Source organism: Maylandia zebra, linkage group LG3 (assembly GCF_041146795.1).
Source record: "Maylandia zebra isolate NMK-2024a linkage group LG3, Mzebra_GT3a, whole genome shotgun sequence".
NCBI lineage: Eukaryota > Metazoa > Chordata > Actinopteri > Cichliformes > Cichlidae > Maylandia > Maylandia zebra.
Window position 1 is genome coordinate 1,459,372 of NC_135169.1, and position 26,401 is coordinate 1,485,772.

Consider the following 26,401-nt stretch of genomic DNA (forward strand, 5'->3'; position numbering starts at 1 on the left):
TTGAGACCCATCACTGATATGGTTTTGCTTTTATCAAGTGATAAATAAGTGTTTGAAATAGCCCTTAACTGTTCAAAATATTTATTAGAAAAGTTTGTTCTAGTGGCACAATTATATTGTACCAGGCGGGGAGTGTTCTGCCTTTTATAACTTAAATCGGATATTATAGTTGTAAGCTGCCCTAGAGCTCCCTCTAGTGGCTGCTTTGTAATATGGGTTCGGTTACTTTGGGAAAGGAAAAAATGAGAACGTGAAGAAGAAATAAAAGATGGCGGAAAGTGATACCGTAATGTTATCGTTCTAAGCTGATACGGACCTTAAAATGTTGTTGCCTTGGACAAGATATGTCTGTAAGTATGAATGTCGATAAAATAACTATTATCTTTTGTTTTGTGTAAAAATGGCACAATAATTTGTACATTTGAAAGTTTTATCTTGTTAGCTTGCAGTAAGAGTGTAACAAGCTAGTTCACAATGTTAGTTAGCTAATACAGTATTTTGTATTTTCAGTTTTACGATGGTCAAAGAGAAGGCAATGGTCAGAGGCCATTCTTCAATAAATCAGCGCAACAAGGAAAATAAGTCTGGTTATTGGAGCATCGTTATCTCGCTGTCTAGCTGAACACGATGAACACAGAAACACCAGACCTCTTCACAATAAAACAGGAAACATAATGAGACGTAGACATGACAACCCGAACTTCACAATGTAAGACACAGACATGAAACACATGAAGAGCAGGGGAGACTTAACATAGTTGGAAACACGAGGGGGAAATAATAAGAACTAGAAACACTTAGGCATAATAATACAAACTTGATAACATAAGACACGCAGCATGAAACACGAAGGGTGAGGGGAAGCTTAAATACAGGGGAAGAAAACACAAGGAGTCTAATAACCAAATGAACTTAGATAACCTAATGAACAAAATAAACTCAAACTCAAAACGCTGGGTCAAAAGACCCAGGACCATGACAGAAACACGACGCCTAAGCGGCTCAAATGCTCAAAAGTTTGGTTATACTTTACGAGAACGGATGACAACAGGGCAACTTGCAATACTTGCAAAGTAGACATTTCATTTAAGGGAGGAAACACTACGAATATGCAAAAGAATTTGCTCACAAAACGCGTGATAACCTTAAATGAATGTCATGTTTTAATTCTGCTCCTGACTCATGAATCTCAACCCAGCAGCAGCGGTAACGTTTGCATGTCCTCTCCCGTTAATGTGGCAGGTAAATAATCAACTAACAGTGCATATTGTGTTAGCGTGATCTGCCTTATTACAAAACCTGCCATTACTGTGCATTTAGGTGACCATGATGAGAGAGACAGACAGAGTCTGTCTCAAGTGCTGGCAGTTCTCGCTGAAGTCTACCGGTAGCGTCTCCTTTCAAGCCAGGATAGACGAATGTCACCGAGCAGTGACTAAGTTTGTGGTCAAAGGCTTGCACCCATTTGCCACAGCAGATGCCCCCGATTTTCGGTAAGTGAATGTCTTTAATTGTAGGCAGGGACATTACTGGATATTCTTGTGTAATTGTAATTGTTGCTACAGATGAATATTTATTTTATTATTTTACATTTACAATTTCTTTTCCTGGGGACCCTGTGACACCCCATTGAAGAGCCGTAGGCTGTGGATCTCTTAAGATCTCACTGTTTTCGGAAACAAACTACTTGTTGTGAGACCAATTCTTTATTTTTCACACCAAACTATTTAATAAGACAAACTTTACACAGAGTTAATCAAATATAACTAATGCTTTAACATTATCAGGATTTCATAATAAAAACTACAGATTCCATCTGAACTCTGTGGAGCCTGATCTCAAGTCCAACTCTGAAACCAGAAGAGGATCTTTCTCTCTCTTCAGAGTCATTGTGATCCAGTGATTTCAGTCCTGCATGATCAGGCTGATGTTTGCACAGAGCAGATAATGAAGTGAAGGTTTTTGCACATTGGTAACAGTGAAACAGTTTATTTACAGTGTGGGATCGTCTGTGTTCGGAGTATGAACTGAGATTCCTGAAGCTCTTGTCACACTGGTCACAGCTGAAGTTCACTTCCATGTGTGTACGTTCATGTTTGTTACGATGACCTGATTGTGAGAAGCTTTTGTCACAGTGTCTGCACTTGTATGGTGTCTCTTTTGTGTGGATTCACTTATGCTTGTTCTTTAAGCTCACGTGCAGTGGTGAAGGATGACCCACACTAGTCACAGGTGTGCTTTTTGACCCCAATGTGGAAGAGGTCATGTATTTTTAATGTACTTGGTGTGTGGAAGCCTCTCCCACATTCTTTGCAGTAGTTCATTTTGTCTCCAGTGTGGCTACGTTGAAGTGGTTTTAGGTCCTGTTGAAGATTGGAAGTTTTTCCACAAAGGTCACAGAGAAATTTTCCCACCACCACAGTGACGACAGGGCTGAGAACAGGATCCATCTGTGTTGCTCTGCTTCTAAACAAAGACACTGTAAGTCAACTCTGCCAACGTCCAATTACATTTTACTGTTTACATTACAAATCTCAGCTTACTGAGTGAAAATGATTCTTCATTTTTCCAAACAGTTCATTCAGAATAACTCCATAAGTTTACTGATCAGACTTGTTCCAAACACTCAGGTTAAAATTACAAGATAAAAAACTAAATACATCCTCACAGTAACTGCACTTGTAGAGTTACTTTCTGGTGTGGATCTGTTGGTGTTTATTCAGCTGATTTGGAGTTTTAAAAGTCTTCTCACACAGGTCACATTTGTAAGGTCTCTCCTCAATGTGGCTAAACATGTGTTGTTGTAGCTGTGCATCTGTTGTAAACGGTTTCCCACACTGATCACAGCAGTAAACATCATTTCCAGTGTGAATCAGTAGGTGAATATTTCGGTACTGTATGTTGTTGAAAGTTTTTCCACAAAAGTCGCAGCTGTACACCTTAATTCCAGAGTGGGTAACTAGATGCTTCTGTAAGTGTTCATTTCGAGCAAAAGCTTTAGCACACAAGCCACAGATGTACTCTTTAACTCCACTGTGGATGAGTTGGTGTGTTTTTAAGTGTCCAGCCCGTAAAAAAGACTTTCCACACAAGTCACAGCTGTATGCTTTAACTCCACTGTGGATGAGTTGGTGGTTTTTTAAACCTCGAGTCTCGGCAAAAGACTTTCCACACTCATCACAGCTGTAAGGTTTAACTGCACTGTGGATGAGTTGGTGAGTTTTTAAGTGTCCAGCCTGGGTAAAAGACTTCCCACACTCATCACAGCTGTAAGGTTTAACTCCACTGTGGATGAGTTGGTGTCTTTTTAAGCTTCCAGCCCGGTTAAAAGACTTTCCACACAAGTCACAGCTGTAAGGTTTAACTCCACTGTGGATGACTTGGTGACTTTTTAAGTGTCCAGCCTGGGTAAAATCCTTCCCACACTCATCACAGCTGTAGGGCTTCTCTCCCTTTCTTCTGTGAGGTTTGTCACCCTCCTGAGAGTACTGACTTCTCGCTTCATGTTGGTCCTGCAGTGACAGAGATACAAACAGAGGCAGTGAGTGAAATGCAGTCATGGAACAAACTGTAACTCCCTCCATTGGTGGAATTTAATGTGACAAAAAACACATTGTTGGTGTGTTACCACCACCTTGTGGTGATAGTGTCACATTACAATGATGTGCAATGAGAGTTGTAATGAAAATGACATTCTTGAAGAAATACTGATAAGTAGAGGTGGGAATCACCATACATCCCACGATACGATATTATCACAATACTTAACGCACGATACGATATTATTGCGATTTTTTTTAAAAAATATTTTGCAATATTCAGATTCTGTACATAAAGGTACACTTCATCAATATTCATTTTATCTAATATCAAAGTCTCACACTCAGTCTTTCTCTCATTTCAGTCAGTTTTATTGTTGACAAACTGAACGGTTTGTATTACAGTCTAGTCCAACTTAACTGAATGCAACCATCTGGTACAATTACAGCTATTCTGAACTATGCAATTTAGGAAAACTATGCAGCCCATTCAGCAACTGAAGAATTTGAAAGTAAATTAAAACAAAATAGAATTTTACATTAAATAAAAAAGTTTTAAACTTAATTAAAATAAAACATGTCTTAAATTCAAATAAGTAAACTGTCATGTTTATTGCTGCCAAAAAAAAGTTAAACACATTTGGACAGTGAAGGAATGTCAGGATTCTTGCTCAGAAAAAGGATCAACATGCTCTGAAGTCAGAGCACAAAAACCTTTTTTGTAACAAAATATCGATTTCTGCTGTCCCTGTATCGATACATTATTAGCAAACAAAATATCACGATACTACACAGTATCGATTTTTTTCCCCCACCCCTACGTGATAAGTGGAGAAAATCTTTAACTTCATAAAATTTTTTGAGTTCAACAGATGATATTGTTGTTTCAATATGTGCTGATAAAATATCATCTTTGTATTTTCTTCTAACTTCTGTGGTTTTTGGTTGTGAATGTAGATTCTGTATATATGGAGGAGCCCAGGATGGAAAAGATAAAGCTGCTGTTAATGTGTTATTAAAAACCAACCAGCTGTGCACACAGTTTCAATAACAGTGTAACTGTGATATTTTTCTCACCTTCTGTGTTGAAGACATTGTTTCCTCTGTAGTGGCTGAGCTGAGTCCAAATGGCTGAAATTGTTCCTCTGCTGCACCACCAGACCCTTCTCTTCCTGTTACTCAGCTGGGACACAAAAAGTATATATTTGTATTTTATCCCTGACAAAAAGAAGCAGAGCAAATAAACATTACTACACTCCTCAGTGACAACAATACCCATGAAGCTTCAAGGTAAAACCCCAGAAGCAACTACAAAAAGAAAGTCATCAGTTGCCTACAAGAACCTGAAAGGTAAAAAGCCGCCTTTACCCAGGGGATGCGACACCCTGTATATATGGACTTCCATAGTTTCACAAAGGAGTCCAGCTTGGAAATGTTGTAGCAGTATAAACTCAGCCAACTACAACATTTCCAAGCACCTCATTACCATCCTAGGGGAGCTAGGATGGTAATGAGGTTTTTAAAAAACATTTAAAAAAATCACTTTGTTAATGTGGAATTCAAAAAGTATTTCACAAATGGAGAATGTATTCTACAATTCATTATTTAAGCACAGAATTCTTTATTTCGATGTGCGTGGCTCTTGTGGTCCTCCATATAGGGCTAGCAAAAATCATACCGTATTTTCACGACCATAAGGCGCACTTAAAAGCCTTAGATTTTCTTCAAAAAGTGCGGCGCGCCCTATAGCGCGGTGCGCCCTATGTGTTGTAAGGAGAACGTAGTAGAGAACACCATGAGAACGTTAAAGGGTGAAGTGTGGGCGTTGATCGTATATACCGGGACAATCGCACATACCTGTATAAAAGAACAGGTATGTGCATTATGCAAGACATCGTTGTTTTAACAACCCTGAGAATGGCAAAGAGACACGCTTATGAAGCACAGTTTAAACTGAAGGCCATCAGCTACGCGGAGGAACATGGAAATCGAGCAGCGGCGAGAGAATTTAAGATTAACGAATCGATGGTTCGCAAATGGAGGAAGCTAGAAAACAAGCTCCGGCAGGTCAAGAAAACGCAGCTGAGTTTCCGCGGACATAAGGCGAGGTGGCTCGAGTTGGAGGAAAGACTCGAGCGGTGGATCATCGAGCAAAGAGCGAGCGGGAGAAGCGTTTCGACGGTCACCATTCGGCTAAAAGCAGTTTCACTTTCACTTTTTATGACACGGTGCCATTTTTCCATCCGGACCAGGACTACGGTAGCGCAGCAACTTCCAGCGGATTATAAGGAAAAGCTGGCCATCTTCCGCTCCTACTGCAGCAAACACATCGGCGACAAAAACATCCAGCCCAGCTACATCACTAACATGGACGAGGTCCCGCTCACTTTTGACATCCCGGTGAGTCACACTGTGGAGAAGAAGGGGACCAGCACGGTAGCGATACGCACAACGGGGTATGAAAAGTCTTCTTTTACTGTTGTGCTTGGCTGCCATGCTAATGGACAGAAACTGCCGCCTATGGTGATTTTTAAGCGAAAGACTTTGCCTAAAGAGAAGTTTCCAGCAGGAATCATCATTAAGGCAAATGAAAAGGGCTGGATGGATGAGGAAATGATGAAAGAGTGGCTGAGGGAGGTGTATGTAAGGAGACCAGGTGGTTTTTTCCACGCATCACCATCGCTGTTGATCTGTGACTCTATGCATCTCACAGCCGATGTGAAAAAACTAGTGCAACAAATGCACTGTGAGCTTGCTGTCATTCCGGGAGGCCTGACAAAGGAACTCCAACCGCTGGACATCGGTGTGAACCGCCCGTTCAAAGTAAGGCTGCGAGCGGCCTGGGAGCGATGGATGACCGGTGGAGACCACAGTTTCACTAAGAGTGGAAGGCAGCGCCGGGCGAGTTACGCCACAATTTGCCAATGGATTGTAGATGCTTGGGCTAACATGTCTGCTGGCACTGTTGTTCGAGCTTTCGCAAAAGCCGGCATCATTTCCGAGGAGCCGCACGGCACGGAAAGTGACTCTGACGGTGAAGACAGTGAACCTGGAATGTTTGATGGAGATTTAGCGCAGCTGTTCAATTCAGACACAGAGGATGAGGACTTCCATGGGTTTGATTGATGATAAAAATGTGAGTACCAAACTCAGTTTTGCTCCTGCTTAATTTTTAAATACGCACACTTGTATGCTTGTGTGTTGTTGATGATGATGATTACCGGTAATAGAAATGTGAGTAAAGTACCGAATTCAGGTTTGCTCCCGCTTTATTTTTAAATACGCATACGGTACTTGTATGCGCCCTATGATCCAGTGCGCCTTATGTGTGTGTTAAATACAGTAATGGCACACATAACTGAGACTGCGCCTTTTAGCACAGTGCGCCTTATGGTCGTGAAAATACGGTAGAAGTGGCACACATCACATCACCTGTTGAAGGTGTTAACAACACCTTTACATCCACTTGGTGAACTCGCAAACGCTTAGGATTTAGCTGAACCTGACTTTAGATGTTTCTGAAACAAGAAGGACATATTGATTTGCTCTCCTGATATTGAGAGTGTAGTATTGATATTTTAACCTTTAAGGAGCACAAAATGTATTAATCCTACTAACACATACACGCATGTAATGAAGCTCAAGAAGACCAGATAGTATTTTAAGCCTGTGTTTCTGATTTCATGGTTCACTTAGTGGGATGAGAAGCAATATATGAACTAGTGGACTAATATTATATTAGGAAAGATGATTGAATTATAGCAGGGGTGAACAGAATGCAGCAGAGGGATTAAATGAGTGAGACTAGTAGATTCTTAGTTTCTTGTTCCTGATGTGTAGGGGAGGTTTTACCATGACATACACCTTGTTACATGGGATGAAACTTTTATTATATATGTTTGAGGAGTGCACTGAAAGTTAGGTTTGAGAATCTGCTCTCCTTCAAGCAGGCCTGCATGATTGGAACTAAACGTGCTATACAAAACTGTTGCTTTAAAAACGATGGTAAGGTGAGCTTCTCCACCTTACAATGGGCTCTGGAGAAAGTCACCTATGTGGGACACGATTAGATAGTAAGTCCCAAGTCCCTTGTCTAAAAGGAATCAGCAAGGTAATCAATTCTGAATTCATCTTTTTTCTTTTTTGAAATGATGTCATGTTGCTGGCAGTTAGTGATGGGATTTCCGGCTCTTTTTAGAGAACCGGCTCGTTCGTCTCGGCTCACTAAAAAGAGCTGGCTCTTTCGCCTCCCAGCCAGCTCTTGAGGTTTTTTTGTTGCTTTAATTAATTTATTATTAACAACAATATAAAATTATGCACAAAAAAAATTACTAACGTAATTATTAGGGGTGCAACGATACACAAAATTCACGGTTCGGTTCGGTTCGATACTTTGGTGTCACGGTTCGATATTTTTTCGATACAAAAAAATGTTCATGCCTTTTTAATTTGTCATTTATTAAAATTATAAATATATATTTTAACTCAAAAGTACAGTTTTTAAATTTAACCCTAACCCTTGTGCGTGTTTTTTTATTTTGACAGCGAATGCGCACCTGCGGACTACTTCTGTGCACCCCTGGTTATTTAGCTCATCATATTGCAGCCACAGAAATTCTTTTGTCCATGAAACCATAAAGCTGCACTTTCTTTTTGCCTTATAGTCTGATTTGTCATAACTTTTCTGTTTTGTGGTAAGCTTTTCTTTGGCTGTCACTTCTTCACCCTGACCTGTCTTATTTGGCTCAGCAGAACTAAAATATATATCCTGCTGCTTTTACACACGCACTCACATAATGCTCAGCGATTCTCTGCGCGATCAACCTCTCACATGTTTAAGCTTGCTGCGGGAGATTTCACTTGTCATGCTTGCCCTGCGCTCTTCCTTCTGAGGATGCTGTCTGTGTGGAGCGCTCAGTGGATCTGCGCTCGACAGTGCAGCCTAGGCGGAGTAGTCGAATGCAGATTCACTGAGCGCTCAACACAGACAGCATCGTCAGAAGGAAAGTTGGAAAAGAAATTACAAATTTTGTATTGTTCGATACATATGCGTACCGAACCGAAAGCACTGTATCGAACGGTTCAATATCGATACGAATATCGTTGCACCCCTAGTAATTACACTGCGCCTAGCATCCTGGAGCACTTCTGTTGTGTTTTGTACGTGTTTTGGAGTTTGTGCGTGCCTCAGGGTTTATACATGCTTTGTCTCTAGGGACCACCGTAAATATACTTTTATTGATTCAGTCCACATAAAATGTAATAAATTAATCATATGATACAAAAACCAACTTTTAACTATTTAAATTTTCATCTTTTTCCTTTTAAACTAATTTAAAGTGAAACAAAACAAAACACTGCAAACCACAACACAATAAAATATTAATTAAAATATGAAAACAAAAAGAAGATGCATATTCTCTGTCATATGGACCTGCATGAATAAACTTTCTGAATCCTTTATCATCTGCAACTGAAAATAGTTGTGGTTGATTCCTATACCTTTCTAATGGGATGTTGTTGTCCCTGGCTCTCTTTCTGTCTCGCTCTGTTCATGTGCTACTGCGAGCGTAACTACTGCCCCTCCCCCCTCTTCTCAGCGCAAAGCACAAGGCTCGCGTGTGGAGTGAAGCGGAAAAAAGTGTGACAGAGAAGGTGAGAGAAAGAAAATAAATCCTACAGCTCGTGACGCTCACTTCAAAGATCCGGCTCTGAGATTCATTTCGTTCGCGACCGACACATCACTACTGGCAGTAGAAACTTAAGTCGACAGAAGAAGTTGTGCTTTCACCAATAAACATACGGGGACTGACTGGACTGATAATGGGGACAAATGGTTGACTGACTTGACACTGATATGCAAGATTGTACCTACTCCAAGCAGACAAGGAAAGGGTTGATGTATGTATGTTTTTTTCAGGAAAAGGAAGATGACAGCGACATCCTAGGGTCGCATGAACTTGTGGGCTATGAAGACTTAATCTTGTAATTGTTCATTTCTATGTGTATTTACCACCAGTATGTTATTTTCATGATGTGGTGGCAGATTTCTTTTCCTATGTTTTAATCATATCACATTAGTAATAGTAATTTTATTTTCTCACTTCAGTGTTCATCAGTTGTATGCATTCACATAGAATGTTATCACAAGCGGGCCCCATGTTATTGCACCTTCACAGTGGACCCATCGTAGACTGGAAGATCTCCAGACAGCCTACTTTAAGGGAGGTGACAGGTGGTTGTAATTTTTCTCTGAGGTCAAGGATGAGCTGGACTGAAGGTATAGGGATACGTGATGTCCTGTGGAATGTTCTTTGTTTGAGAGTGTCTGTGAGGGTGGCGGCAAAACTTCAGAGATGATCCTTGTGTTGACTGGGATGTTCCCACCCAAATTGTAATGTGTTTATTAAACACACTTCAAACCCAGCTCACAGGGTATGTTGCAGCGAGTTTTCTAAAATTTCCATAACAGTTCGGCCTTGATGAGCAGGATTTATCAGGTGAGTTTTGATGAATCACAGGCACGTGGTGACTGGCCATCCTGAGGGAAAATTGCCTCAGTCCCATCGTTCTTTTGTTTGCACAAAAGGGGGAACCGCGACATGTGCTTCAGCAACTCACACATGTAGGACGTTTTAACGAACTAGGAGAGAGACTGCAAAGAATTTGCAATGGAAGTGGAAACACCACTATGATTCTTAGTGTTTTGTTAACCCCTGTTTAAAGGACAAAAATTGAGTTTTGTTCTCCAAGCATTTTGTGTCGCCTTAAATCTCACAAGAATGACAGTGGAGGTCTGCCTGTCTTTAAATGAGGAGTAAGAGCTGCCTCAGCCAGATCCCGCCCCCCACTCTATGGCTGTATTCCAATTCAGAAGAGGTGTCAAAATCCATAGGATGCATCCTACAAACGTACTTCAAATGCGGCCTCAAGAGGATGCAGCCCATGAATTTGGACATCCCCAGAGTCTGCAGCTTTGAAAGCGGGATTTGAAGGCCGATTATGTCACGTGATGAAGAGTTTCCAAATTCATGGGTGGGTGGGTTTTGATGGGGTTTTTTTTAATATCTAAAGTAACATGGCTGCTATGAGGCCAGCTAGGATCCCTGTGGACCTTTCCCTACAAATGATCCAAGATGGATGGGATGAAGAGCCCATCGGAGGCATTGACTCGGACATCTCAGATATAGAGGACCCAGACTATTGTCCCCCCCCCTGAACAAGGCCAGTCAGACACAGAGGAGTCCTCAGATGAGTCCTCTGAAGAGGAAATGGATATTGAGTCCAACAGAATGAGCCCCTCTTACTGCTCTAGCCACAATATTCTGAATTAGTCGGCTAGGGCTTGCACCTGGGTTTAGTACGGTCTCCCCTATAGATGTATGGAAGATGTTCATGTCTGATAATATAATAGAAGAGGTGCTGACATGCACAAACATGGAGGCACAAAGAGTCGCCACAGACAGGGGAAAAGAGTGGAAAAATGTAATCAAACATAAGCTCCTGGCCTTTATTTGATTGACCATTCTTGCAGGAAGTGAGAAGAACTGGGATATACCAGTCGGTGTGCTTTTTGGGAGTCCTCTGCATAACCAATTGTACAAGGCCACTATGTCAATTCAAAGATTTGAAGATATTCGCCCGTCTTGCACTTTGATGACAAGAGGACCAGAGCCTACCGACTGAAAACAAACCACGTGGCAGCTTTCCTTTCTACATATGGGGCCTGTTCCTGGTCAACTGCAGGCAGAAATTCATGCTCAGTGATTGTGTTACAGCGGATGAACCAATTGTGCCTTTCAGAGGGAAGACCCAGCTTCTGCAGTATATACTGAGCAAGCATACAAAAGTGATACAAGTGATACAAAAACTCCAATTTCTTAAAATTAATGAAAAAATAAATAAAAATGAAACGGGCCTTATGTCACAAACATGTTTTATGAGGAATACCTCAAATATGAAAATATTACAACTCTTCATTTTAAAGATTTTGAAGAATAACAACCGAGTTTATAGCAAAATGCATTGATTTTATTTGGGGTCATTTTTGACCCCACTCGTGGAAGAGTTTAGGTATTGGTAGGTTGTGCATCCAAGGGTTAAACGTGCTGCTGTTGTTTAATGCGACCTCGCTGGTTTTCTCTTTCTGGCGCAGAGAAAAGCCGATCAGCTGGTCACTGATCAGTTTCATAACTGAATTAGCAGCTTTCTAGCTGAAGTAGTACGGGACAAACCGCCTTGCTTTTCACCTCAACTTTAGTTCGACTTCCTCGGCTGTAATTGGTCCAGCTCAATTCAGTTGATCATAACCAACTGGCCAATCCCCCACCATTCATTTATACCGTAAAAAAGAGAAAAGAAATAAAACCCCATCGGCCCATAAAAACGAAAAATCAAGGGCGGCCCACTGGGCAAATGCTGGGTATGCTCGATGGCCAGTCCAGCCCTGCCCGTACTGCCACACATTTGTTCGTCCAAAGCCAGTTAATCTGCGACGCCAGTCAAAATGCCCGGGTCGATTTTTTTTATCCCAGTCCAGCCCTGGATGCATCTGGAGATCGTCCTATGAAGTCCTATTTCAATGACTAATTGCCCTCCCCCACGCTTGTACCCGTGGCTTCCTGTCACCGCGGTAAAGTGAGCCGTCATTTGTGAGCCGCGGTCAAGCCAGCCGCCTCTTATCCGCCGCACAAATTTCCTTGCGCTTTTACACCAGTCTTCACGGTAGCGCCTGTTCGCTTTATGTGCCGATTGAAAGCCTATACCCGCGCACACGTGCGCGAACGCGAGCACGTGCGCACACAAATTACAATGAAACAGCCCGATACAGTCAATACAATTATGGAAATGTCAGAAATTCATTAAAAATCATCCTGAGTAGTTGATGTCCAACTTTCAACAGATTCCTTCTCTGGGACACCTACTGTACCTGTGTGCCAAGTTTCAGCCAGATTTACTGTAGAATTTCTCAGAAATTAAAGGAAACTTATATTCAACGCAATCAGCCAATACAATAGAATTATTGTCAATTTTCAAAAATTCATTAAAAATCATCCTGAGTAGTTGAGGTCCAACTTTCTACACATCCCTCCTCTGGGACACCTACTGTACCTGTGTGCCAAGTTTCAGCCAGATTTACTGTAGAATTTCTCAGAAATTAAAGGGTACTTGTATCCAATGCAGTCAGCCAATACAATATAATTATGTCAATTTTCAAAAATTCATGAAAAATCACCCTGAGTAGTTGAGGTCCAACTTTCAACACATCCCTCCTCTGGGACACCTACTGTACCTGTGTGCCAAGTTTCATCCAGATTTACTGTAGAATTCCTCAAAAATTAAAGGAAACTTATATTCAATTCAATACAGTCAATACAATAGAATTATGTCAATTTTCAAAAATTCATTAAAAATCATCCTGAGTAGTTGAGGTCCAACTTTCAACACATCCCTCCTCTGGGACACCTACTATACCTGTGTACCAAGTTTCAGCCAGATTTACTGTAGAATTTCTCAGAAATTAAAGGGTACTTGTATCCAATGCAGTCAGCCAATACAATATAATTATGTCAATTTTCAAAAATTCATGAAAAATCATCCTGAGTAGTTGAGGTCCAACTTCCAACAGATTCCTTCTCTGGGACACCTACTGTACCTGTGTGCCAGGTTTAATCTCAATCTGCTGCATCAATAATTGTTTAATATTGATGGATCAAAAGTGCTGCTGAGAGAGTCATGACAGTGACTATAAAGAGACAGCATATTTGCTTTTCTTCACTGACTCGCTCTGAAATCCAGATTTTAATTTTGGAATATTAGGTGTACTTGTGGTTCCTATAGAATTTTAAGGTTGAACGGTAATCAGAGTCTTCATCTCTTAGACCTCTCTTCTGTGGATGCAGCTCACATCATTCTGTACAATACGATCATTTTTAATTCTACAACTGTTTATAACCTGCATAGTTCACATTTCTGTATAGCTGTATATCTCATATTCTGTATAGTTTTTTATATTTATATCCTGTTCATAGCGTGTAAATAGTTTGTACTCACTACAGCCTGTAACTATACTTATAGTTATAGCATATTCATAACATACCTTCATACCGTGTACATTGTAACATACCATAATAGACCCATTTCTGTAATATACTTACATACCTATATTATTGCTAATATATATTCTAATATATCTATATCATGGCTAAAGCACTTCTGGATGGATGCAAACTGCATTTTCTTGCCTTGTACCTGTGACATGTGCAATGACAATAAAGTTGAATTCTATTCTATTCTAAATTAATTCAGAAGACAAACACCCGTCTCTGCTTTTGAGATTAGCATTAACACCTTCAGTTTTGACAAATAATACAGTTATAGTGGATCAGGTGCCCCTGAATCTTCCCTTATTTGTGCTGCAATAAGCCTAGGCTCTTGCGGGCTTCCAATCATGTATGAATTTTTTCCTTCTTTGCTCGTTCTGTGTTTATACACCTCTCTGCATTTAATCATTAGTTAGTATGCATCTCTTGCACAGTGTATATGTTTTCCTGTCTCCTTTTCATCAACCTCAGCCAGTCACAGCAGATGGCTGTCTCTCCTTGAGCCTGTTTCTGCCAGATGTTTCTACCTCTTCAAATGGAGTTTTTCCTTCCCACTCACACTAAATGTTAGCTCATATGGGGTACTTAAATTGTTGGGGTTTTCTTTGTATTATTGTTGTGTTTTTACCCAGCAACATAAAGTGTCTTTAGGTGACTGTTGTTGTGATTTGGCGCTGTACAGGGAGTGCAGAATTATTAGGCAAATGAGTATTTTGTCCACATCATCCTCTTCATGCATGTTGTCTTACTCCAAGCTGTATAGGCTCGAAAGCCTACTACCAATTAAGCATATTAGGTGATGTGCATCTCTGTAATAAGAAGGGGTGTGGTCTAATGACATCAACACCCTATATCAGGTGTGCATAATTATTAGGCAACGTCCTTTCCTTTGGCAAAACGGGTCAAAAGAAGGACTTGACGGGCTCAGAAAAGTCAAAAATAGTGAGATATCTTGCAGAGGGATGCAGCAGTCTCAAAATTGCAAAGCTTCTGATGCGTGATCATCGAACAATCAAGCGTTTCATTCAAAATAGTCAACAGGGTCGCAAGAAGCGTGTGGAAAAACCAAGGCGCAAAATAACTGCCCATGAACTGAGAAAAGTCAAGTGTGCAGCTGCCAAGATGCCACTTGCCACCAGTTTGGCCATATTTCAGAGCTGCAACATCACTGGAGTGCCCAAAAGCACAAGGTGTGCAATACTCAGAGACATGGCCAAGGTAAGAAAGGCTGAAAGACGACCACCACTGAACAAGACACACAAGCTGAAACGTCAAGACTGGGCCAAGAAATATCTCAAGACTGGTTTTTCTAAGGTTTTATGGACTGATGAAATGAGAGTGAGTCTTGATGGGCCAGATGGATGGGCCCGTGGCTGGATTGGTAAAGGGCAGAGAGCTCCAGTCCGACTCAGACGCCAGCAAGGTGGAGGTGGAGTACTGGTTTGGGCTGGTATCATCAAAGATGAGCTTGTGGGGCCTTTTCGGGTTGAGGATGGAGTCAAGCTCAACTCCCAGTCCTACTGCCAGTTCCTGGAAGACACCTTCTTCAAGCAGTGGTACAGGAAGAAGTCTGCATCCTTCAAGAAAAACATGATTTTCATGCAGGACAATGCTCCATCACACGCGTCCAAGTACTCCACAGCGTGGCTGGCAAGAAAGGGTATAAAAGAAGAAAAACTAATGACATGGCCTCCTTGTTCACCTGATCTGAACCCCATTGAGAACCTGTGGTCCATCATCAAATGTGAGATTTACAAGGAGGGAAAACAGTACACCTCTCTGAACAGTGTCTGGGAGGCTGTGGTTTCTGCTGCACGCAATGTTGATGGTGAACAGATCAAAACACTGACAGAATCCATGGATGGCAGGCTTTTGAGTGTCCTTGCAAAGAAAGGTGGCTATATTGGTCGCTGATTTGTTTTTGTTTTGTTTTTGAATGTCAGAAATGTATATTTGTGGATGTGGAGATGTTATATTGGTTTCACTGGTAAAAATAAATAATTGAAATGGGCATATATTTGTTTTTTGTTTAGTTGCCTAATAATTATGCACAGTAATAGTCACCTGCACACACAGATATCCCCCTAAAATAGCTAAAACTAAAAACAAACTAAAAACTACTTCCAAAAACATTCAGCTTTGATATTAATGAGTTTTTTGGGTTCATTGAGAACATGGTTGTTGTTCAAAAATAAAATTATTCCTCAAAAATACAACTTGCCTAATAATTCTGCACTCCCTATATAAATAGAATAGAATAGAATAGAGTACTTCAGACTGGGAGATTGGCAAAATGTATAAATAGGATGGCGATTAGGGGAATTGGAGACAGCTGTGTAACACAGCAGGGATACATTGGGAATAAGAAGACAGTGGACGTAAGACTCAACACAAGAAAGAGACAAGAGGCCACCAAACTAAAACACAGACCTAAGATACACGAGCTTGACACAGACAAAAGCATAAACAGACATGAAGACAAGACTGGCTTTAACACTAGAGTGTTTTCACAAGTCTTCCATCCACTTGTGGAATGCTGAAAAAGAACTACACTTAAAAGTTTACTTATGGAACTGAAAACAAAAGAATACATAATGTAAACATATCATCAAATAATCCAGGACTCACAAACAATGATATGATGAACAGAACTATAAAAAACAAAACTGAGAAATGCTTGGTAAACTGACCAAGGACTATGTCATCATGTCATTTTTTAAATATCATGGTTAATGTGTCCTGATTTGTAGATAGTGCCATCTTACAAATACCAGGAAATCCAACTGGGTGACAAGCCAGAGTTGTCTGCCCACACACCCACTGACTAGAAAAAGGGTTGAAACCTCAACTACTCAGGATGATTTTTAATGAATTTTTGAAAATTGACATAATTCTATTGTATTGGCTGATTGCGTTGAATATAAGTTTCCTTTAATTTCTGAGGAATTCTACAGTAAATCTGGCTGAAACTTGGCACACAGGTACAGTAGGTGTCCCAGAGAAGGAATCTATTGAAAGTTGGACCTCAACTACTCGGGATGACTTTTAATGAATTTTTGAAAATTGACATAATTCTATTGTATTGGCTGATTGCGTTGAATATAAGTTTCCTTTAATTTCTGAGGAATTCTACAGTAAATCTGGCTGAAACTTGGCACACAGGTACAGTAGGTGTCCCAGAGGAGGGATGTGTAGAAAGTTGGACATCAACTACTCAGGGTGATTTTTAATGAATTTTTATACAAAGCGAAAAGGCGCTACCGTAAAGACTGGTGTAAAAGCGCAAGGAAATTTATGCGGCGGATAGGAGGCGGCTGGCTTGCCCGCGGCTCACAAATGACGGCTCACTTTACCGCGGTTTCCTGTCCTGGGGGTTGGTTGTTCTCCTGCCCTGCACCCCATCCTTTTGTTCTTACCCCCTAGCAACCGCCATATTCTAACGTTGCAAGCAATCACAAACTCTACAGTCTGTCTAACTCCAATGTATAGCAAGCAATCTATTATTTCTCAACAGAGCTAAACTCAACATAAACTGAACCCACATTAAAGTTAGCTCGGTGCTTACCTTTAGATGAGCCCACAAACCGAGAGAAACTCCGTGATGAAGCTGGAAGTCTTAAGAAACAGATCAGGGAGCAGAGACCCACGTGGTTCACGCTGATCTGAGCTACGATCCAGGAGACAAGGGTGTGCAGATCGATGCAGAAATTGATCCCAACGTTGGTAGTTGTATATGTTCCTGTAAGTTTACTACTTCACTCCCGTTTCATGGAAAAAGCAGCTCTCTCTGCTCGACTCCTCTCCTGCACACACACTTTGCTCCGCCTCCTTTTCCGGCTCTGCAGTGATTTGTTGCTGTGCGGCCACGTGACTCAGCTGGGCAACGTAACCACGTGGGTGTTATTTAAAATTTCAAAATTAGGGCCTATCTCATTTTCCCAAACTCTTTTCCTTGGCTTCGAAGAAAACGTCATCGTGGGAAGGAGAATTGCTAAGGACTCAGGAAAAGAGAGGAGCGGTGCTGAGAATTGGAACAGCCTTACACTCGTCTCTCTGTAACAATGTGACACCGGATGTCCGCCTGTTGAAACTACATTGTGCTGAAGATGGACTACAAAACAAACATCTTACTTCGTCACAATGTGTTCTAACCCTGTTGTTTTATGGAAGTCATATAAACGAGAACAGCCTGTTAAAATATCCCTTCATTACAACGTTTGAATGTTAAAGAAGAAGGAACATTTAGGGTCAGATTTACTAACATCTGCAGCAGCTCAAACACGTCTTTTGATCGTTGCTGCTGTATTTACTAAAGAGACTCTTAGCTTTTTAAAATTCAGTGACAGAAAGACTGAAGTCATAGCTGGACTTGCCATCGGGCATTTGCCCGGTGGGCCGATGGTTATTTTTCGTTTTTCTTTAATGGTATAAACAATGAAATGTGGTGGATTGGCCAGATGCTGGCCGATGTGTAAAAAAGTTTGGTGCTGATAGTGGCGGAGCTTCCACAGAGGCCAGGAGTTGGATGAGGGAAAGGGGAGGCAGGAGAGATCAATGACAATAGAGCATGTGTCCTAATTCATGGACTGCATCCTCCTGAGGACCCGGCCTTCGCGGTCTACGTGGGCCGGGTCCTCAGAAGGTCGGGTAGGCCGGAAGTAAACGGCTGGGGAAATTGGACGGTCTAGCCTTCTGATTAGCTTCACCGCTGTCTCGGTGGAGTTTAATAAACTCGGCCGTCTGCTCCTTGCTATCTAAAATATAACAGGACACTGGCGTAAATTCTCGACCGTCTCACACTTCTGTTTAATCAGTTTTCTGCTTGACGTTTATTCAGCTGTGTGAAAATCCTGGGGGATTAATAAAGTTTTATTTTATCTAATCTAATCTAATAACTTTAATCTCAGCCAAACCGATTTACTCACGAGCAAATAAAACACTGAAAAAAGCCCAACAATAACATTTTTAGGTTATGGTTGGGCTGGTGGGTAGCAGATGCTCCGAAAACGTCGAAGCACTTTTGCAAATATGCGATATCTTGATAAACCGAGCAGATATTTGATGTTTACAAAGCTACTTTCTTGCCTGAAAATATGTTAAAAGTTTATTTTGTGACCCAGAAAGATTAGTAACAGTAATTTTAAAACTTAGTAGCGGCCGCCATTATTGGAAACTGGAGTTTGGCTGGGCTGCGCTATGAATTCTGGGATATGGTAGGCCACGAAGGACACACCCGACCCACCCTTCAAATTCGGGGAAAAAGAGTTCCTGTCTACGAATTTGGACAGCCTTCGGCGCATCGCTGTGACGTAATCGGTCTACAAATGCAGCCTCAGGAAGATGCAGCCCATGAATTTGGACACGACCATGGACGATGCGACAGTACCCCAAAAATGAAACCAAAACGTCTCTATCGCCCCCTAGTGTCTGGCTGCAGTGTAGGTCATAACCCCCCCCCCATGTTAGCAGATGGAAATTGATTAATTCTCCTTAGATAATTTTTCTTTTCTTTTCAATAGTTCTCATCATGCTGATTTATGTCCAAGGGGTCTCCTTTCCCATAAGTCTGATTCTAATTTCTAGTGCGGTGATGTTAAATTGGGGTGTAACGCAAGGGCGTACATTTGGCATGGATGGAAGGGACATGTCCCCACCAATAATTTGATCTTCTCAAGTAAAGACAGTAAATTAAAACAAAAACGATAGAAAGAAGAAGAAAAAAACAGCGATCAATCAACATCTCATTCACCCAGCGGTGCAGAAAGAGTTAAATTATGTTCTCTACTGGAGTCCTACCTCATGTGACAAATATGGACAATGTGATTGGCTGCGCCTTACAGGGAGCTCCGTTTAGTTTTAGCAGCGGCAAGCCTGCGCTGCGAGGAGGAGAGGAGGATGGGCAATAACGCGTTACAAGTAACGCGTTACTGCCCATCTCTGGATATAAGAAAGTATTTTTCAAAAAGAAACCTGTAAGTCACTTAAAGTCAAGTTTCACTCATAAAATGTGTCTGTCATAAAAACGTTACAGGCTATGCTAGGCCATACATGCGAACCCTCCCAATTTTTTTGTGAGAATCCCGAATTTCAGTGCCCCTCCCGAAAATCTCCCACAGCCACACCATTCTCCCCAATTTCTCCCGAATTACACCCGGACAACAAAATTGAAAAACCATATCCCAGATTGGCCCAGCCTATGCTGTGGTGTGCTGGGGGAGCAGCACAGCAAAGAAGGACTCATCCAGGCTGGAGAAACTGATCAGGAGGGCTAGCTCTGTGGTCGGCATGAAGCTGGACACTCTGGTGACAGTGGCAGAGAAAAGGACACTAAAGAAACTGCTGGACATTATGGACAATGCTGGGCATCCTCTGCACACGGCCATAAACAATCAGAAGAGTCTGTTCAGTGACAGGTTGCTTCTCCCCAAGACAAGAACTAACAGACTTAAAAACTCCTTTGTCCCACACGCCATCAAACTGTTTAACTCCTCTCTGAAGGGGAGAGGGAGGGGAAACAGGAGGACAAAGGAGGGGGGAACAACTAAGCTGTAGTGCCTCTTCACCTCACTGTACAATACCTTGTGCAATACTTTTTGTAAATAGTCAACAGTGCAATAGACTCAATACTTGAAATGTGCAATTCACTTGTATTTTTATTTTTTATTCCTATTTATTCTATTTATCCCCTTTGTATATTTTATTTATATTTGTCTCTGTATTTATATATATATATGTGTGTGTGTGTGTGTGTGTGTGTGTGTGTATATATATATATAACAATTCTGTAACTGTAACTTCGGTCGTTGCTGTGCTTTTTTGGAAGTCGAATTTCCCAGAGGAACCCACCCGAGGGATTAATAAAGTTCTATCTTATCTTATCTTATCTTAATTCCAGTTTCAAACAATAGCTACTACTACTACTGCAGCTACTTAGTTTTGATATTACTCTTTTTATTCTTTTCCGGTCACAAAATAAACTTTTAACATATTTTCAGGCGAGAATGTAGCTGAGTAAACTTCAAATATCTGTGTTATTGTACTTACATTATAAAATCAATCAGCTTCCTTTTGTCCGCTTAAAACATGTTTACAGATGGAAGATGTTATGTTCTTTTTAAAAATGGAGAAAATAAAATTTAGACTCAGAGGAATTGTTAATAAGTTCTCACAGATGTGGCAGCCTTTTATCATTTACTTTAACTCATTGAAAACACTTACAACAGACTAAACTTTTGAACCATGGGGTTCCCTTTTGTTATGGTTTTGGGAGGGAGTTGATTTTTTAATAATTTTTTTATTTTGTTTGTTTTTTGTTGTTGTTTTCTGTGTGTGGGTTGTTGTTTTTTTTTTCTCTTTCTTTTTTCTGTTTTATTGTTATCATCCGAATTTTAATGGCCTAATTTGTTTTGATATATGTCTTTATATCGGTTGGTACTTGCTGTATTGGGCCTGATATGTCAAATTACATATGCAAAACTTTATAAATAAAGAGGGGAAAAAAACATGTTTACAGAACTATTTTTTGCATTTGTTGCAATCTCAGCTGTCCTCTTGGCCAGATTTCAGTTCAGTTCAGTTCAGTTCATTTTTATTTCAAACATTTAAAACATGTGCCTTCACAATCATTACAAAATATCATTCCATTATTTGTTTGAAAAGGAGTAGGCTGAAGTATTTACTTATTTGTCCCTACCCCCTCAAGTTTTACCTCTCATTCATTTAATTGAAACATATGAAGTAAAACAAAACATAACATGCATGAATCAAAACAAGAAATTAGCAAGCCCCACCACAGTATAGTTTCTTTCATATGAAAAATACAGAATGTGTATATTTGCAGATACACAAGTTATGGAAAAACAACAAACCAAAACAAAACAAAAAAAAACAAAAAAGAACCGCAACACCATTACCAGCTACATTACCGTCCTGGGTTAACCCCGTTTTCTTCATTCAGAATCAGAATCAGAATCAGAATCAGAATGGGTTTATTGCCAGATGTTGAGGTTTACAACATTAGGAAATTGCTGCGGTGCTTCAGTGCAAACAATAAGAATTAAAGTGCTATGTAGAAAGAAAGATATGTGCATGAGATATACATGAGATATATACATGAGAATAAGAATTATGAGTGCTACGTAGAAAGATATATACATGAGTGCAGGTGGTGATCAGTGCCAGACATGAAATGATGCAGTGACACAGCGTAGGGTCATGTGTTAGTGGCGGGGACAGTCATGTGGTTATTGTTCATGTGTCCAACAGCAGAGGGGAAGAAACTGTTCTTGTGGCGAGAGGTTCTGGTGCGAATGGACCGGAGCCTCCTGCCTGAGGGGAGCAGGTCAAACAGACTGTGTCCAGGGTGAGAAGGGTCAGCTGAGATCCGGGCTGCACGCCTCAGTGTCCTGGAGGTGTACAGGTCCTGCAGAGATGGGAGTCTGCAGCCAATCACCTTCTCAGCAGAGCGCACAACACGCTGCAGTCTCTGTTTGTCCCTGATAGTGGCTCCAGCGTACCACACGGTGATGGAGGAGGTGAGGATGGACTCGATGATTGCAGTGTAGAATTGCATCATCGTCCGTGTTGGCAGGTTGAATTTCTTCAGCTGCCTCAGGAAGTACATCCTCTGCTGGGCTTTCTTGATGACGGAGGTGATGGTGGGCTCCCACTTCAGGTCCTGGGTGATGGTGGTACCCAGGAAGCGGAATGAGTCCACAGAGGTGATGGGGGTGTCAGTCAGGATGATGGGGGGGAGTGGGGCTGTGTGCTTCCTGAAGTCCACAATAATCTCCACTTCTTATACTTATTTAAAATTAGGTTTTTATATTTTACTTTAAACTGTTTTATGTTTTGACTGTCTTTTATTTCTTCTGTTAGACTGTTCCATAATTTAACTCCTGCAATTGAGATAGACATAGTTCTTAAAGTTGTTCTAGCACTTTGTATTTTTAAATTCCATCTCCCTCTTAAGTTATACCCACCTTCTCTTTCTATGAACAATTTACAGATTTCTTTGGGAAGCAATTTATTTCTTACTTTATACATTATCTGCGCTGTTTTAAGCTTCACCAAGTCTTGGAATTTGATAGCTTGCATTTTGACAAAGAGTGCATTTGTATGGTCCCTGTACCCTACAATCTAATGGCCCTTTTCTGTATTATAGTTATTGTTTGTGTGTTACTTTTGTATGTGTTTCCCCAGACCTCTACACAGTAGCTCATATATGGCAGTAGTAAAGCACAGTATAAAATGTGCAGTGCTTTCTGATCCAACATATGCTTTGCTTTCCCCAGGACGGCAATGCCCCGTGCCAATTTCTCCCGAACATAAGTGATGTGTGGCTTCCAACAGAGCTTGTGGTCGATGATCACCCCAAGAAATTTTATTAAGTGTGCCTATGCCAAAAGGCACACTTATTACTATTGCTCGGATTTATTAAGTGTGCCTATGCCAAAAGGCACACTTATTACTATTGCTCGGATTTATTATTCTTATTATTAAGTGTGCCTATGCCAAAAGGCACACTTATTACTATTGCTCGGATTTATTATTCTTATTAAGTGTGCCTATGCCAAAAGGCACACTTATTACTATTGCTCGGATTTATTATTCTTATTCTTATTATTATTATTTTCCTTTTTCAGCCTGAAATTTCCACGCGTAACTCGCCCCACAGTTTTGAGACAAGGTTCACATATGTTATATCATTTTGTGCGGCTGGATCAGGAATGGTGTGCTATGACTTTTGGTGTTTATTACTTCTATAGTTTTTTAAATATTAATATTTTAGTGAAAATTTTCCCGCGCTCATGTGCCGCACAGTTTTGACACAAGGGTTACATATGTTATATCATTTTGTGCGGCTGGGTCTGGACTACTATGCTATGACTTTTGGTGTTCATAACTTTTATAGTTTTGTAAATATTTACATTTTAGTGCAAATTTGCCTTAAAACTCCACATCTCACAATGCTTTGCCTTAAAACTCAATATCCCACAATGCAAAGCACGCCTCTACCGAGTGAAACAATGGCGGCTCCCACTTCGTGTAATATATTCCTCTTATTCGTGTTTCTAGGTCACAAAGTAAACTTTTAAGATATTTTCAGGCGAGAATGTAGGTGTGTAAATGTCAAATATCTGCTCGTTTTGTCAAAACATCCCATATTAGCAAGAGATTTCTCACAATGTAGCCGGCTAGCTAGCCGCGGCTAGCGACCCTTCGCTAAAAAACACCCTTTCAGTCTCTCCTTTCACCCCCGATCGACCGGTGGTGGCTAACGATAACTCGTACTGCGTGCTAGCTAGCACGACGGAGTTTCTATACAGCTGTGTGCGCTGTGTAAATCTTAAACGGTAGGAACGTTTCTAAAAATAGCGAACGTAGTTTGACCGGAAGTATGGCGTCCCGCTTGCCCTTCACAATAAGAGCATTATAGCGGATTATAATGGGGGACGCTTTTATTTTGTATAACTACCGGAAGTAGTTCCTGTGTACTGACGCTAGCCGGCTAGCTAGCGCCGCTTCGCTTAAAAAGCAGCCGAACCCTAACCCGTCGAAGCACTTTGGCAAATATGTGATATCTTGATAAACCGAGCAGATATTTGATGTTTATGTAACCACGGTAACCCATGACCCCATTTCCGCCAGTCCCTTCATTGTGGCGGGAATGAACCCTGTATAAGTTGCGGGTCAATCAGCTGCATGTCCCTGCTCCTCCCTGCTGCTGTGTCCCTGTGGTGGCGTACTTGTCAGATATCGACAAATCCTACACTACAGACCAGTTGACAGCGTGCAATAACCCAGCCGATTCATTCGTCTTTACACTACCTCACAATCGACTCAACGGTGAGTTATTTGTTTGTTTTGTTTTGTCACAATTAATGTAAATGCGGAGCCGCGATCGCACATCCTACAATGCCGGTAAGCTAATGCTAGGCTAGCGACAATAAGTGCAATTACTAGTTTCATCTATTGAATATTGTTGTTTTTGTTTATCCGTTTTGGATGTTTTTTGTTACTTTTCTGATGAAATGCCGAAACGGCCTATGAGATTTTGCATTGAGTTAAATTCCATTTAAATTATTGAATCTGTTGCGCAACACCTGTGATTAAATGAGTTTTGTAAATATATTTGATTAACTTTGGATAGTAGTTATTAGCTTTGTGGCTGATATACTTTGATGGGACCCATGAGAATGTTTTTCTATAACAGTATTTTGAATGAAATTCATTATAAGAGATGATGGTTTGTTGATTGTTGTATGAAACATGGCATTAATTACTTGTCTTTGTTATTTATGTATTTATTTTGTCACAGCAGTAGAATGCTGTTTCATTTTCTTCTGTGAATGATAATTTATGTTTTTGACCTTGTTTAGGTCAGGTTTTTTTTTTTTTTTTTCTCCCGCGATCAGCCCTGATCAGCGTGAGATGGCGAGCCACCCGACCACCGCTACGTTGCGGTAGGAATTATGAACCTATGGACTGAATCACAAGTTGTTGACACATGACCTATCACAGGTCCATGGAACTAAACTAAATCACATACTGGACTACACCTCATCCCACCTCCTTTTGGAACCTAATAAGCTGTTTTGTATTGTCAACATTATTTTTGTTTGTGAAACATATGCATATGTTTTTCTTTCTTTTGTACATCCGTCTATACACTTCTCATAACAAACATAATATATATATTTTGAGCTCTACTTTTGTTTCCTGTGCTTTATTCACACCCTCAGGCTCCATAGTCGAATCTTATTCTGATAGCTCATTGTCTATGAGGCTGCAGTCAGGCGCCCTGGTCCTTTAACCGCGTTACATTTACACAGCTACTTTCTCGCCTGAAAATATGTTAAAAGTTTATTTTGTGACCCAGAAAGATTAGTAAGAGTAATTTTAAAACTTAGTAGCGGCCGCCATTGCTGGAAACGTTTTTTTTTTGTTTTCAAACTTTATTGAGCTTACAAAATGAACAGCCAGTCATTCCAGTTCAGCCTGAATAGTGGACATACAAGACAAACAAAAGCAACAATATACAGTACAATGAAACAAGCAGGACAAATAAATAAAGGAGAGAAAAAAGAAAAAAAAGGGGGGGGGGGATGTGACAGACTTCATAATTTAGTACTTGTGACAGCTCATTTGTTAAACATTTCTGAATGAATTTCAATCAGTGATAAACCTTTCTTATTGGAAGTTAATTTAAGAGAGTTTAAATAATATTCAATTTCAATCAAAAACAAATTAAATGATGGGGTTGAGTTTTGAAATTTACATTTATGTATATGGAATTTCCCTAATAAGATATAAAGATTGACAATGGCACATTTTTCTTTTTCTTTAGTTTCAAAATAAGTGATAATGTTCTTCCCTTCAATTTTGATTTCGTATGTTGTCTTGCACAGTATATAATTTTCAAGCTCTCTCCAAAATGTAGCACTATATAAACAGTCATAAAACAAATGAGTAACACTTTCAAGTTCAGTTGCCATTGCTGGAAACTGGAGTTTGGCTGGGCCGCGCCATGACGTAATCGGTCTACAAATGCGGCCTCAGGAGGATGCAGCCCATGAATTTGGACACGACCAATAAGTCGTACAGCTGGGTGGGTGCTGTGTTACTGATGGTGAACTTTATTGTATTCATAAGGTTAGTTATTGGGTTGCCAACCGTCCCGTGCAAACGAAATCATCCCGCATTCAGAGAAAATATTACGCGTTTCGTATTGAGCTGAAAAGGAACACAGTTTGTCCC

General features: G+C 40.6%; 2 long non-coding RNA genes across 2 annotated transcripts; one reads left to right on the forward strand and one right to left on the reverse strand.

Annotated features, from left to right (window-relative positions):
• Window positions 1-1,076: 1,076 nt before the first annotated feature.
• Window positions 1,077-17,506, reverse strand: LOC112430731 (uncharacterized). Its single transcript, XR_003022157.2, has 3 exons — window positions 17,208-17,506; window positions 4,617-4,722; window positions 1,077-3,512 (listed from the first exon to the last, which is right to left on the reverse strand). It is a non-coding gene; the product is annotated as an uncharacterized LOC112430731 (long non-coding RNA).
• A 6,283-nt stretch (window positions 17,507-23,789) lies between these two features.
• Window positions 23,790-25,353, forward strand: LOC143414302 (uncharacterized). The gene is made up of 2 exons (XR_013094825.1): window positions 23,790-24,490; window positions 25,024-25,353. It is a non-coding gene; the product is annotated as an uncharacterized LOC143414302 (long non-coding RNA).
• Window positions 25,354-26,401: the final 1,048 nt, after the last annotated feature.